A 15346-nucleotide genomic window follows, 5' to 3' on the forward strand; every position below is an offset into this window, starting at 1 on the left:
TAACATTATTTATATCCCCTCGAAAGCACCAAACTTGTAGTGGACATAAATGCCTGGGAGGTAATCAGGGTTGACGTGAAAAAGAGGGCAGCTCAAATTTCTCGAATTAAGAGCCCCCTCAGTGGGATCAAGGCACCCACCTCAACACTGAGAAACCTAACTCATGCGTGAGCACTAAAGCTCTCTTGAAGCTCCAATAGCAAAGCCAGAGGCCCGATTAGGCGTCTTGTAAGTGATACTGGGGAGAGATTGAGCTCTGTACTGATTCCAACTGTTAGGAGCGTCTGAACCACCACCATGCAACACAATACTCGTCTGGCATTGCCCACGCTACTTTCACCTTCACTGTGGTTCTTCTTCTAGCTTTACTTGCTTCAACGTTAGTAAGTTTATGTAGGTACAGGTACACATAAGTACAATTATCATACATAGTAACGTGTGTAAATTACCTAGAATAACCCCCCTCCCCAAAAGTCAAAGTGACTTATTTTCACTGGGATCCTTGTAATATTTTATTATTTAAACCTTAAAAGTTAAAACAGCAAGGTAACTCAGCTGTATGAGAATCAGTAACAATAAAAGAGATATGTAAAAATTAAGGTAATCTGAGTTGTGGTTCTCAGTATGACACACAATGGAAATAAGCCACTTTTTTTGTTATCCTAGGTAACATACACTATATATGATAATTGTGTTTATGTGTACAGCTGTGACTAAATAAACTTACTGTGCGTTTAGCTAGACCCCGCACTGTGATGCCACGCCCCGTAGGAGTCACTTGACCACTGTGGCGTGTACGAGGAGAATGATTTACAGGGGTGACGAGGCTTCCAATATATCACCACAGGGATGACGAGTATTCCAAAATAACGCCTCAAATGATTTCTTGGCTGCCACCCTTGAAAAGGGTAAATAAAAAACCTCACAAAACATAACACACAAAACATCACCATGTGTAAGTAAAGAGGTGTACCTCTCCTTTCTTTTTCCCAAAAACTGAGTTTTATGGCTATTGTCTAACATCAGATTAACTAGGAAGGAGTTCCTCTACTGCATGGCTTCTTGACAAGGAGCAACAGGAATCATAATAATACTTAAAAGATTTAGCTGTCAAAGAGGGTGGGAGGGGAAGCCATAAGTAGCGCCCTGTCTGTGTTACTGTTGCTCGTCTCCTCTGTAACACCATCCTCCAATCGTTTCTGTCTACGTCGCAACTGGCATCAAAATTTGGCTCCTGGATTTTAAAGGATACGAGATCACTTCAACATGGTTGTTTCTTTATTATCAGAGCATAATTTTAACAGTCTGCGTATAGGTGTAGTTGTGTACATACAAATACATGTACATATATGAATGCATACCTGCGTGTATATGTGTACATATAAGCGTGTATGTGTGTACATATAAGCGTGTATGTGCATACACATACGTATGTTTACACAAAAAAAGTAAATAAAAGCAATAAAAGTACCAGAATCATAAACTAACATACCAGGGAAAAACTAGCACCCAACTGCTCTTATTCCCCATTAATTCCCACCCTGACAGGGGATAAAACTCAACAGTGTGTCCTGTGGGGAAATTCACTCTTCCAGCTTCAGGGGAAAAGAGGGGGAGGGGGGAGGGGAAGGAGGGGTGAAGGAAGAGATGTAATGAAGCTTGTGTCTCAGGCAATTAACGAAGAACATTGGAGAAGTTTTTAAATGAGCTCCAGCCATAATGAGATGATGAGCTGGGGAGGAAAATGTATTAACAAGCTTGTAGGAGCAGCCTCACACACGCACGCAGATCAACACTAAACCTATACAGCGTAAGTGGGCATACGAACATTATAAGGTATGGATTATCAAGCTGAATTTCGCAGAAGCCTAGGGTTCAAGTTCCCTTAGAACCTCCAGGGCTCTGAGGAGACTTGTTGGGGTCTCGCGTGCTCACTGATAACTGAGAAATAAGATATAACATGATTTTACCAAGAACAAACCACGTTAAAGGTATGAATCTAACTCACGACAAGCGAGTCGTAAGATTTCAGATCGTACCGTGGTTTGTTTGCAATTGTGTTATGATTTCGCGAGTTATGATTTTATCATCTTTGTTCCATTTGTTTCTAATCCAAAGGTGACTAACATGGAAAAGACCTTTAGGCCTTCGCCCAGTCATATACATTTACAACATTTTTTCAAGGGAATGATGAGATATTCATGATTCAGAACTATCGACAGAGATCTGCCATCACTATCATGGTTTTATATGCACTGCGCCCTTCCCTCCACTGTTAACAGTCAGCAAGAAACAGCAGCACCTCTCGTAAACACGTAACTGTTGTGTGCTGACACCACACAGTAACAGCACTGAACAGCAACGTCACTTGTTAACACAGTAACAACAACAAACAGCGTCACTTGTTAACACAGTAACAACAACAAACAGCGTCACTTGTTAACACAGTTACAACAACAGTGTCACTTGTTAACACAGTAACAACAACAAACAGCGTCACTTGTTAACACAGTTACAACAACAGTGTCACTTGTTAACACAGTAACAACAACAAACAGAGTCACTTGTTAACACAGTTATAACAACAGTGTCACTTGTTAACACAGTTACAACAACAAACAGCGTCACTTGTTAACACAGTTATAACAACAGTGTCACTTGTTAACACAGTTACAACAGCAGCGTCATTTATTAACATAGTTACAACAACAAACAGCAACGTCACTTGTTAACACAGTTACAACAACAGCTTCACTTGCTAACACAGTTATAACAACAGTGTCACTTGTTAACAGTTACAACAGCGTCACTAGTTAACACAGTTACAACAACAAACAGCGTCACTTGTTAACACAGTTACAACAATAAACAGCATCGTCGCTTGTTAACACACAGTCCCAACACAAACAGCAGCGTAACTTGTTAACACAGCTCGTGACCAAACATTGTTCACCCTGTATTATCAGGTTAAGTTACGACTATTTCTGGCCTCACGAGAGTTATCACTGTGTTAATGTTACTAAATGCATTTTAAATGTTCCTTGTGTTTCATTCCACGTAATTAAACACTCTTGATGTTTTGTCAAGATAGTTTTATAGAAAGGCTTTAAACGGGTCAGAAGCTACACATGTGTCAGTCAGAAAATATGTGTCAGAGGATACGTGTGTGTCAGAAGGTACATATGTCAATTAGATGGTATGTATGATGTTTCAGCAGCTACACGTGTCATTTTGAAGGTATGTATGTCTCAACAGCTACATATGTGTCAGAAGATACATGTGTGTCAGCAGATACAAATGTCTCAGCAGCTACATATGTATTTCAAGCTTCAGATGTATCAATGTTCGTGATGTTTTCTGTTACCTGGAGAGAGTTCCGGGGGTCAACGCCCCCGCGGCCCGGTCTGAGACCAGGCCTCCTGGTGGATCAGAGCCTGATCAACCAGGCTGTTGCTGCTGGCTGCACGCAAACCAACATACGAGCCACAGCCCGGCTGATCCGGAACTGACTTTAGGTGCTTGTCCAGTGCCAGCTTGAAGACTGCCAGGGGTCTGTTGGTAATCCCCCTTATGTGTGCTATACAATAAAATACAATGTACTATGTTGAGAGTAACGATATATAACAGAACTCTAGCATCAGCCTCCTGGATAATGTTGCAAGGCTTTAGAATGTTTGTAATTCCTGCTCCAGGGAGACCTACGCATTTCTCAAGAGACCTACGCCTTGCCCAAGGAGATCTACGTCCTGCTGAAGGGACCTACTTGCTGTATGTCTCGTGCTGGCTGAACAACGCGGATATTATTTTTATACAGGTAAACTGAGTGTGTGTGTGTGTGTGTGTGTGTGTGTGTGTGTGTGTGTGTGTGTGAGAGAGAGAGCGAGAGAGCGAGCGAGAGAAAGAGAGAGAGAGAGAGAGAGAGAGAGAGAGAGAGAGAGAGAGAGAGAGAGAGAGAGAGAGAGAGAGAGAGAGAGAGAGAGAGAGATGGTCGAGGGGGAAAAAAAGGTTGGGATATGGGGAAACTTTCACTGGTGTGTTAGGGAAGATATACGAGTGTTAGGGAGAAACTTGGAACTACGGGCGGGGGATTATACCTGCGTAGCTTCCGTTTTCTATGACGATTATCTCTGGAGGGGAAATTACAGAGTAATTTACTTTAATGGAGACAAAGTTTGGATCATATTTTTGAAGACCAGAAGATATTAGCAGCGTAGGGAAGATGCGTAACTATAAATCCCCACAATGGTGCACTCTACGGGGGAAATTATATATCAGTCTGTGGGAAAGTTCATACATCATCGTGATTAATGGAGGCAAACGTTAAATTGCTTTTCTGAAAGTAAATAATCGGAACCACAGGGAATAACATCTAAATAATTGGTATGCGACATCGACACAGAAGAAGAAGCAACAACAATAATAAAACATTAACAGCAGTATTAACAACAAACAGCAGCAACAAACAACAACAGCAGCAACAACAAACAGCAGCAACATCAACAGCAGTAACAACAAACAACAGCAGCAACAACAAACATCAACAGCAGTAACAACAACAGCAACATAACAGCAGTAACAACAAAGCGTCAGCATCAACAACAGTAACAACAGCAGCATCAACAGTAACAACAGCAGCATAACAGCAGTAACAACAGCAGTAACAACAAACAGCAGCAGCATCAACCACAGTAACAACATGGACAACAATAGTAACAGCATTAAGAGTAACAACACCAAATAGCAGCAGCATGAAGAACAAGAACAAACAGTAGCATCAACAAAAACAACAAACAGCAGCAACAGCAGCAACATGAATAACAACAAAAGCATGAAGAAGAAGAACAAACAGCAGCAACAACAGCAGTAGCAGCTGCTACACACCTTCCCTGTTAATCTTGCTTCATAACATGTGTCTATCTGCATAATGTGCAACCCTCCTTACTCGTGCCAGCCTCACTACTGCTATGAGAGAGAGAGAGAGAGAGAGAGAGAGAGAGAGAGAGAGAGAGAGAGAGTGAGTTATATTTACGAAGAATTTCCAACATAAATCTTTTCTAACCATGTAAACTTCACTCGTGTTACAAAAATCAAGATCACAAAGCATGTGAAACTGAAGCAAATTTTTCATACTACACAAACCATATCTATAATTCCTGCCATGTTACTGGTCATAAATGTGAGAAAATTCAGACGAAAGAGGAAACATCCCCACTATTTATGTAGAAAGAGATGTTTAGTTTACAGTCAGGCAAGCATCCTGTGAGGAGAGTGGCACCCTGTGGGGAGTGGCACCCTGTAGGGAGACTGGTACCCTGTGGAGAAAGTGGCACCCTGTGGGGAAAGTGACACCCTGTAGGAAGTGTGGCACCCTGTGGGGAGTGGCACCCTGTGAGGAGAGCGGCACCCTGTAGGGAGTGAGTGTGGCACCCTGTAGGGAATGGCACCCTGTAGGGAATGGCACCCTGTGGGGAGTGGCACCCTGTGGGGAGAGAGTGGCACCCTGTGGGGAGAAAATGGAACTCTGTGCGGAGTGTGGCATCCCTCCCAGACAAGCAGAGTCTACCCACAGACACAAATCACTTAAATCTTACCACCTCGGGTGACCCAGCGTCTGGGAGAGAGAGATAGTTTTGTCACAATGAGGAAAGCGTCATACGGTAAAAGCACCCAACTGTCTTTTCTAAACAACAGATACTGTGTTAAGCATCTTTGTTTAATAATTCTTTGATACAGTAACTTTCTTGTCATGCAGACACAGGGCTAGACAATACCTGTGCCACGGGCAGTAAACAAATCTTACCTAACTTAATCACACCAGGGTGTGATTAGGTTAGGTAAGATTTGTTAGGAAGCAGGACAAGTGCTTCTTGACACGGGTCTCAAATCACATAATGACCCGCCACTAGATAACCATTCCAGGGTGTGAGGTCTTCCCTGCAATTATAATTTCCCATCAAAACTATCCCTGCCCCTTCGTAAGTCTGTTATTTCCCTTTAAAACAATCCCTGCTCTTCTCTGTAAATCTATTATTCTCCTTAAAAACTCCTTGCCCTTCCGTAAATCTATTGTTTCCCCTAAAAAAATCCTTGCCCTTCAGTATGTTGTTTCCCCTTCAAAACACTCCCTGCCCTTCCGTAAGTCTACTGATTCCGCTTCAAAACAATCCCCGCCCTTCCGTAAGTCTACTGTTTCCCCTTCAAAACAATCCCTGCCCTTCCGTAAGTCTATGGTTTCCCCCTTCAAAAAAATCCCTGCCCTTCCGTAAGTCTACTGTTTCCCTTCAAAACAATCCCTGCCCTTCCGTAAGTCTATTGTTTCCCCTTCAAAACAATCCCTGCCCTTCCGTAAGTCTTTTGTTTCCTTTCAAAACAATCCCTGCCCTTCCGTAAGTCTATTGTTTCCCCTTCAAAACAATCCCTGCCCTTCCGTAAGTCTATTGTTTCCCCTTCAAAACAATCCCTGCCCTTCCGTAAGTCTTTTGTTTCCTTTCAAAACAATCCCTGCCCTTCCGTAAGTCTACTGTTTCCCTTCAAAACAATCCCTGCCCTTCCGTAAGTCTACTGTTTCCCTTCAAAACAATCCCTGCCCTTCAAAGCAATGTTTGCCCTTCCCTGCCTGAACTCCATTAAAAAAAATAATGATATCTGATTTTCCTTACTTTGATTTTCTTTAGTAATAGCACCTGCACTTCTTAACTGATTTCCCGCAAAACTAATAACCCCTGCCCCTCTCTAGCTCTGATTTCCCTTCAAAACTAATCTTCTCCATCTCACCCTTTTAGCGCTGGTTACACCCTAGAGGTGACCCCTCACAAAGGGTGGCCACACCCTGGAGGTGACCCCTCCCACAGGGTGGCCACACCCTGGAGGTGGCTTCACACAGGATGGCCGTACCCTGGAGGTGGCCTCAGAGGGTAGCCATACCTTGGAGGCTGTCTTACAGGGTGGTCACACCCTGGAGGTGATCCCACACAAGGTAGCCACACCCTGCAGGTGGCCACGCACAGGGTGGCCACATTTTCCTTGATGAAAGTGCTGCAGTTGGAAGCAGATATGATGATTACCCTGCGCCTGGGTAATAGAAAAATACACTAGACTAGAAAATCCGCTGCGCCAATGACACCTCAAATTATTTCACATGATCTGCGCGCACACACGAATTTCCTCTAATCGTCCTGAAAACCCGGAGAACGGGTCTATAAACTAGGGTAAATTATCCGGGGGATTAATTCTGGGTAAATAAATAGCCTGGTGTGCCTCAGCTAGAAACTTCACAATGTGAATAATCATTCGGCAAAATTTGAAATCCGCAAAATCCAGTTTCAGTCGAGGAATAAATTAACTGCAATTTTCCCCCATTAAATTGAATTCCCACGACCAAGCTAGGGAGAACTGAGCCTGCCTGCAGGCCTGGGTGGTGTGGTGTGGTTGGTGTGGTTGGTGTGGTTGGTGTGGTGTGGGTGGTGTGGGTGGTGTGGGTGGTGTGGTGTGGGTGTGGTGTGGGTGTGGTGTGGGTGGTGTGGTGTGGGTGGTGTGGGTGGTGTGGTGTGGGTGGTGTGGGTGGAGTGGTGTGGGCGGTGTAGGTGGTGTGGGTGGTGTGGTGTGGATGGTGTGGGTGGTGTGAGTGGTGTAGGTGGTGTGGATGGTGTGGGTGGTGTGAGTGGTGTAGGTGGTGTGGTGTGGGTGGTGTGGTGTGGATGGTGTGGTGTGGTGTGGGTGGTGTGGTGTGGATGGTGTGGTGTGGGTGGTGTGGTGTGGATGGTGTGGTGTGGGTGGTGTGGTGTGGATGGTGTGGTGTGGGTGGTGTGGTGTGGGTGGTGTAGGTGGTGTGGGTGGTGGTGTGGGTGGTGTGGGTGGTGTAGGTGGTGTGGTGTGGGTGGTGTGGGTGGTGTGGTGTGGGTGGTGTGGTGTGGGTGGTGTGGTGTAGGTAGTGTAGGTGGTGTGGTGTGGGTGGTGTGGTGTAGGTAGTGTAGGTGGTGTGGTGTGGGTGGTGTGGTGTAGGTAGTGTAGGTGGTGTGGTTTGGTGTGGGTGGTGTGGGTGGTGTAGGTGGTGTGGTGTGGGTGGTGTGGTGTGGGTGGTGTGGTGTGGGTGGTGTGGTGTGGGTGGTGTGGTGTGGGTTGTATAGTGTGGGTGGTGTAGTAGTGTTATGTGGGTGGTGTGGTGTGTGTGGTGTGGGTGGTGTGGTGAGGGTGGTGTGGGTGGTGTGGGTGTGGGTGGTGTGGTGTGTGTGGTGTGGGTGGTGTGGGTGGTGTGGGTGGTGTAGGTGTGGTGTAGGTGTGGTGTAGGTGTGGAGTAGGTGTGGGTGGTGTGGTGTGGGTAGTGTGGTGTGGGTAGTGTGGTGTGGGTAGTGTGGTGTGGGTGGTGTGGTGTGGGTATGGATGGTGTGGGTGGTGTGGTGTGGTTGGTGTGGGTGGTGTGGGTGGTGTGGGTGGTGTGGGTGTGAGTGGTGTGGGTGGTGTGGAGTGAGTGTTGTGGCAGTGTGTTGTGGTAGTATTATAGTGTAGTAATATGGTGTTGCAGCAGTGTTATGTTGTGGCAGTGTGGTATTGGTAAGACTGAACTCAGAACACATGGTAAGACTGAACTCGGAACAACACATGGTAAGACTGAACTCGGAACAACACATGGTAAGACTGAACTCATAACAACACATGGTAAGACTGAACTCAGAACAACACATGGTAAGACTAAACGCGTGAATCACTCAACATAACCAGCCACTGCTACAACCAGCCAGGTTACCACCGTCTTACAATCAGCCAGCAGTGCCGCAACAGATCACGCAGGCAAGTCTTAGCGGGTTTCAAGTGCCAGAAATTCCAAGAAAGCTGTTAAACAAAAGTCTTACGAAGTACAGTACTTTACATAAACACACACAAACATAACAAAAGTCTGTTTTCACTTAATACAACTGTATTTGTAATACAATTCTCTTCTTAATACAATACTTATGGTATCTAAGTTCCGATCATTAAAGCAAAAGTACGCTACTAGTACGTCCGTTTTTGACACGCAGTATTACAGTACCGGAATTATTTTCTCCTATAAACGAGAGTCATCTCTCATTTGTACATAGATGTATCACGGTTATAATAGTACTTGAATTAGCATAATTACAATTGTAACGGTACTAGAACTAATGGAATGACGCTAATGCTTTTTTGACCAAAATTATCTTGCGTTTTAATTGAAAAACTTAAATTTTCCCCCCAAAAATGCCATAAGATTCTTAAGAAAATGGTGAAAAATATTACGAAATAGCACTAGATTATTATTATAATCAAAAAGAAGCGCTAAGCCACAAGGGCTATACAGTGCTGCAGGGCAGGAAGGAAGCGAGGGCATCAGGTGGCAAAACGGAAGTGGATGAGCAATAGGTTACGGATAACAGCGGAGCAGTGGATGGTGAAAGGGTAAAGGGCAGCAAGAGACTGAGCTAGAAAGGGCTGAGGGGAGTGCGTAAGGTATCATCATCAGAGTTTGTTGTGTAAATCAGTCGTTGTCAAGAAGTCAATGAGAGAGTCAGGATTAAAGGAGGGTCCATCAGCAAGAAGGGAAGGTAAAGAGAGAGTAGTAGAACGAAGACGGCGTTGGAGGTAAATTCTGCGTGCTCGTTGATAGAGAGGGCAGTCTAACAGAATGTGGCTAATCGATACTGGAACTTGACACTGCTCACAGAGAGGCACAGGGTGCCTCTCCATGAGATACCCGTGAGTAAGACGAGTGTGGCCAATGCGAAGATGGGAGAGAGTGGTCTCCCAACCACGGCACTGATGACAAGAAGACGGCCAGTAACCTATGCTCGGTTTAATAGAATGAAGTTTATTACCAAGCAGAGTTGACCAACGTTGTTGCCAACGGGCGTGAAGGTGGGCAGCTATTGTAGAAAAATAGTCCAGAAATGGAACACCTCTATAGGAAATTGGTAGGTCATGTACTGCTGACCGCACAGCAGTGTCTGCCTGTTCATTGCCCTGTACATCGACATGACCAGGGACCCAACAAAAAATAATATCTTTATGCTTCGTAGAGATACGGCGTAGCCAAAGTTGGATATGGAGAACTAGGGGGTGAGATGTATCAAATTTTCGTATAGCCTGTAGAGCACTAAGGGAGTCTGAGACTACCACAAATGATGACACAGGCATAGATGCGATACGAATAAGTGCTGCAAGAATGGCATACTGTTCAGCAGTAAAAATGCTAGCCGAAGATAGTAAATGCCCCCGCACGACGCTGTCCGGAAACACTGCTGCGAATCCGACGCCGTCTGAAGACTTAGAGCCATCTGTGTACACAGCGGTGGCATGAGAATGGGAGTGGAAGTGATCAAGAAAAAGAGAGAAGGAAGCCACCATAGGCAGTTGAGCTTTCGAGCAAGGGAGTGAGAAAGAACAGACCCGAACAGCTGGAACTTCCCAGGGGGGTAGGGAAAAGTGAGATGCTACATGAACATATAAAGGTGGTAACTGAAGGGAAGACAAGAGTGAATGTAGGCGAAGAGAAAAGGGACGGAGCAAACAGGGGCAGCGAACGAATAAAGAATGTCTACTAATATCGGTGACCATTCTATAAATGGAAGGATTGTGGAGATCGTGAGAGCGTACATAGTAGCGAAGGCAATGGGCATCACGGCGATCAGACAAGGATGGAACATTCGCTTCTGCATAGAGGCTCTCAACAGGGGAAGAGCGAAAAGCACCAAGGCATAAACGTAATCCTTGGTGATGGATAGAGTTAAGGTTAGAGAGAGTAGCAGGAGAGGCCGTGGAATAAATCTGGTCACCATAATCGAGTTTCGATAAAACGAGGGCTGAATGTAGGTGAAGCAGAGTTTTAAGAAGGTTTAGCCGGCTGTGACAAGTTGCCTTCAGAGAGGTAATGTGAGGTTTCCGGGATAACCTACGGTCAAAGAGAAGGCCTAGAAACCTGACTGTATCACGTTCGGGGATACGGGAGCCATAGAGATACAAAGGATGATCGGAGATAACAGAGCGTCTAGTGAAAGTAATTTGGTGAGTTTTGGTACTTGAAAATTTAAACCCATGTGTGGTGGCCCAAGTGGAAACATGGTCGACCGCATGCTGGAGAGAAACTGCAATAAGATGACAGTCAGCGCCTGCACAAGCAATAGCGAAGTCATCAACATAGAGTGATGACCAAATATTGGGTGGAAGAACAGAGGCCAAATCATTTATAGCAAGGAGAAAAAGTGTTGTGCTTAGAACACATCTCTGAGGGACACCTTCAGCTTGGACGAAGTCCGGGGAAAGAACATTATTGACTCGAACACGGAAATGTCTGTCAGTTAAAAAGTTCTTAAGGATGGATTGTAGCTTGCCTCGGAGGCCTAAGGAATGGGCCTGGGCCAAAATATTATACCTCCAAGTTGTATCATATGCCTTCTCAAGGTCAAAAAATATGGCAATAACTAAGTGATTATTCGCAAAGGCATTACGAACATACGTATCCAAGCGTAGTAAGGGGTCTATGGTAGAACAACCCTTACAAAAGCCATATTGACTAGCGGAAAGACTGTTGTGTGTCTCTAAATACCACATTAAACGTCGATTTACAAGACGTTCCATCACTTTGCAAACTGCACTAGTAAGAGCGATGGGACGATAGTGGGAGGCATCATGTCCTGTAGTACCCGGTTTGCGGAAAGGGAGAACAATGGCAGATTTCCACAGCTGGGGAAGAACTCCTTGTGCCCAAATAAGATTGAAGAGGTGTAAGAGGACTACAAGGGCTGACCGATGTAAATGTTGTAACATACGAATATGAATGTCGTCAGGCCCAGCTGCCGATGATCGGCAAGATGAGAGCGTTGCCTCTAGTTCTTGATGTGTAAAGGCACATTATACTGTTCTTCTCTGAGAGAAGAAAAGTCCAAGGGTACTAACTCTCTGGCAGACTTTGAGGAAAGAAACGAGGGGCATAGATGGAGCCCTCGGGAAATATGGACCAGATGTGTGCCAAGTTCAATGGCAACGTCGAGAGGGTTTGCTACATCAACACCAGCAACCCGTAGAACAGGAGCCGGGTCAGGAGAGTATTTACCACTCAATTTCCTCACTTTTTTCCAGACTGCACTCATAGAAGAAGCAGAGGTGATGGTGGAAACAGTCTCGCCAACAAGTGCGTTTAGCTTCACGAATGACACGGCGAGCGATCGCACGCTTCTGCTTAAAATCAAGAAGTCTCTCAGCGGTTCTATTGTACCGGTACCTGCCCCATGCAGCGCGTTTCAAACATACTGCACGAGCACAAGCAGGAGACCACCAAGGCATGCACTTCTGAGAATGCCTGCCTGAGGTTTGGGGTATAGAATGAGAAGCTGCGGTATAAACTGACGTCGAGAAGATGTGTAGGAGCTCATCAATGGAGGATGAAGAAGGAACCTCACTAAAAGCAGTGAGGTGTGAGTAAAGATCCCAATTTGCCCGATCAAATTGCCAGCGAGGGCTACGGAAAGGTGGTGAATAGGAAGGAGAAGTAAGAATGATTGGAAAATGATCACTGTCATGTAAGTCCGGTAGAACAGACCAGGTGAAGTCTAGTGCAGTGGAGGAAGAGCAGACTGATAGATCGATGCAAGAGAGAGTATGAGTACGAGGATCAAAATGGGTGGGAGTACCCGTATTTAAAACATGGAGGGGGTGAGAGGCGAGAAAAGCCTCCAACTGGATGCCACGTGAGTCATAATGAGATTCCCCCAGAGGAAATGGTGGGCATTAAAATCACCAAGTAACAGAAGTGGTGGTGGTAAGGATGAAACAAGAAAGGCAAAGTCTGGGATAGAAAATGCTCGAGAAGGAGAGAGATATAAAGAACATATTGTAAACCACTTATTCAAGTGGATACGGGCTGCAGTGTAATGCAGCGAGGTATGGACAGATAGTTGACAGTACGGAATATCATTGCGTAGAAGAAGGGCACTTTCATTAAAGGTCCCATCTGAGAAAGGATCCGAAGAATACAATAAATTATAGCCTGAGATAGGTTGGAAAACAGCCGAGTGTAATTTTGGTTCTTGTAAGCAAGCACCAACGGGAAAACCTGGAAAGCAACATCTGAAGCTCACCCCGATTACCCCTCAGGCCGCGGATATTCCACTGTAAATAGGCCATGATTGGCGATGAAGAAAATACCAGGAATCCATAGGGAAAGGCACCTACGGACTAGAGGGGTTAGAAAAGTCAACATGTGGTGGCATTGGAAGACGTTCAAGCAGCGAAGGAACCGAGCGTTGCGAAGAATGGGGTTGTGAAGATGGAGGAGAGGGAAGAGAAGGAACAGGAAGTGAATCAGTGTCCATTGAAGGTTTAGTCTCTGCAATATATTCTGAAATGGCTTCAAGTGTTTCTGAATTCAAAGATGGATGGGAGACCATATTGGAGATAGAAGGAGGAGGGTGAGTAAAGATTGGGACAGTAATGGACTGTACCAAAGTAGAGGGGGAGGGAAGAGTGTAAGGGACTGGAGATGAAGTGTGGGGGGGGGACAGAAGAGGCAGAAACCTGCGAGGTGGCAGAAGAGGGAGAAACTTGGGAGGGGACGGGGGTGGAAGGCATAGTACGAGGAGGAGGGTGAATCTCCACACTTGTAATAGAGCCAGAGAGAGGGGAAGAACTAGGTACAGAGACTGGAAAGGTAAAGTGTGGAGGTAGAAGAAGGGAAGGAAGGGGCAAAGAAGATTTGAGCAATGTGGATTTTTTGGACTTCTGAGAAGTAGAGGGGCGATTGGTATTAGGTGTCGTACGAGGTCTTGTCGATACTGGGGCTTGTGAGGAAGGAAGCGAAGATGTGAGAACAGACTGAGTTGTAGTCGGGACGTCAGAGCCAAGGACAGCGAAAAGATTAGATGCCGGAGTGGCTATGGGAGGGGTAACAACAGAGGAGGCTGCAGAAGATGGGACCCCAGAAGTGGGGGGATGTTTCGAAACACGAGAATAAGAAACACGGGGTAGTCTCCCTTGGAGGCGGAGATGAGTAACTGCCATAGCATAAGGGAGACCTTCTGCCTCTTTGAGGCAACGGATTTCACGTTCATTTAAGTAGACCTGGCAACGGCGGGAGTACGAAGGGTGAGCTACATTACAATTAAGGCAAGATGGAGGTTGACTGCAAGATGTATTAGAATGGTCGTCGGCACCACAGACTGGGCATTCGGCCATAGATCTGCAATATTTCGCTGGGTGACCAAAACGCCAGCAATTTCTACATTGTTGTGGTGTAGGTATCACCTTTCGAACTTTTAACTGATGTCCCGCAACATATACAGAGGACGGGAGTTCTCGGCTGTCAAAAGTTAAACGAGCCATATTGCAAGGGTAACGTCTCTGCCCCCGGGCAGGAAGGACATAAGTGTCTACTTTGAGGATTGGGAGATCCTGGAGTTTCAGCTGTTCAAGAATGTCATTGCCACATGACTGGAAATTCTGTTGGACTACGGTATGGGGCAGAATGACAGTACCACTACAAGAATTGAGAGAAAGATGTTTTTCAATAGTGATAGTAGTATCGATATTCGAAAGGAGAGAAAGATCATGAGCTTGGGTAGCATTCTGGACAGTGACGATGCGTGTACCGCTCTTGAGAGCATGAAATGAAATATCTCTACCTACATGATGCAGGAGCGCTTTGCCAATACTATGGTCAGAAAGGTAGGCAGAAGAAGAAGTCGGTCTTAAAGTAAAGAATTTAGTCCATTGTGTGGTCCGAAACTGACCATGGAGAGGGAGTGCTTGACGTGTTGGTCTTTTCCGAGTAGAATGGGAAGGTAACGAAGAAGCATCATCAGGAGATTGACGTTGGCATTTAGGAGTAGGACCGAAGTTGGTCTGGCGTGAAATGGGCAGGCGATTCGAAAATTGCCGTACCGTAGAGGGAGAAGCCGGAAGCATAGTCAAAGGAGAGCGGAGTTCAGACAAATCGAAGGAGTCAGTCGAAGCCCCGGTACCTGAAGCGGGTGAGGAAACAGCACCAGCAAGAGGTACAGGGGCATCAGGAGTGTCTGAAGAGTGGTCTAAACACAAGGCAGGGTCAGAATGGGGTGCGGTATCAAGAAGGGGCCCGGGGGTAGTAGGTTCATGGATTGGGTTCTCCATGGTTAGGTTACTCCTTTGCTTTTTGCTTTTAAGAAAAAAAAGAAAGAAGAAAAGAAAATAAAAATAAAAAAAGAATAAAAAGAAAGGGGGGAGCGGGGAGGAATAGTTCCCAGGAGGAATGAAAGGGCCGGAAATATCCCTCCGCGCCCAAGAGGACCTCCGCACCGCTAGTAGCGCAGATGCAGCATGGAACCCATGCCATACCCTACCCTTCATGCCAGTAAACCAGCAA

This window comes from Cherax quadricarinatus, chromosome 37, assembly GCF_038502225.1.
Source record: "Cherax quadricarinatus isolate ZL_2023a chromosome 37, ASM3850222v1, whole genome shotgun sequence".
In the NCBI taxonomy this organism is placed as follows: Eukaryota; Metazoa; Arthropoda; class Malacostraca; order Decapoda; family Parastacidae; genus Cherax; species Cherax quadricarinatus.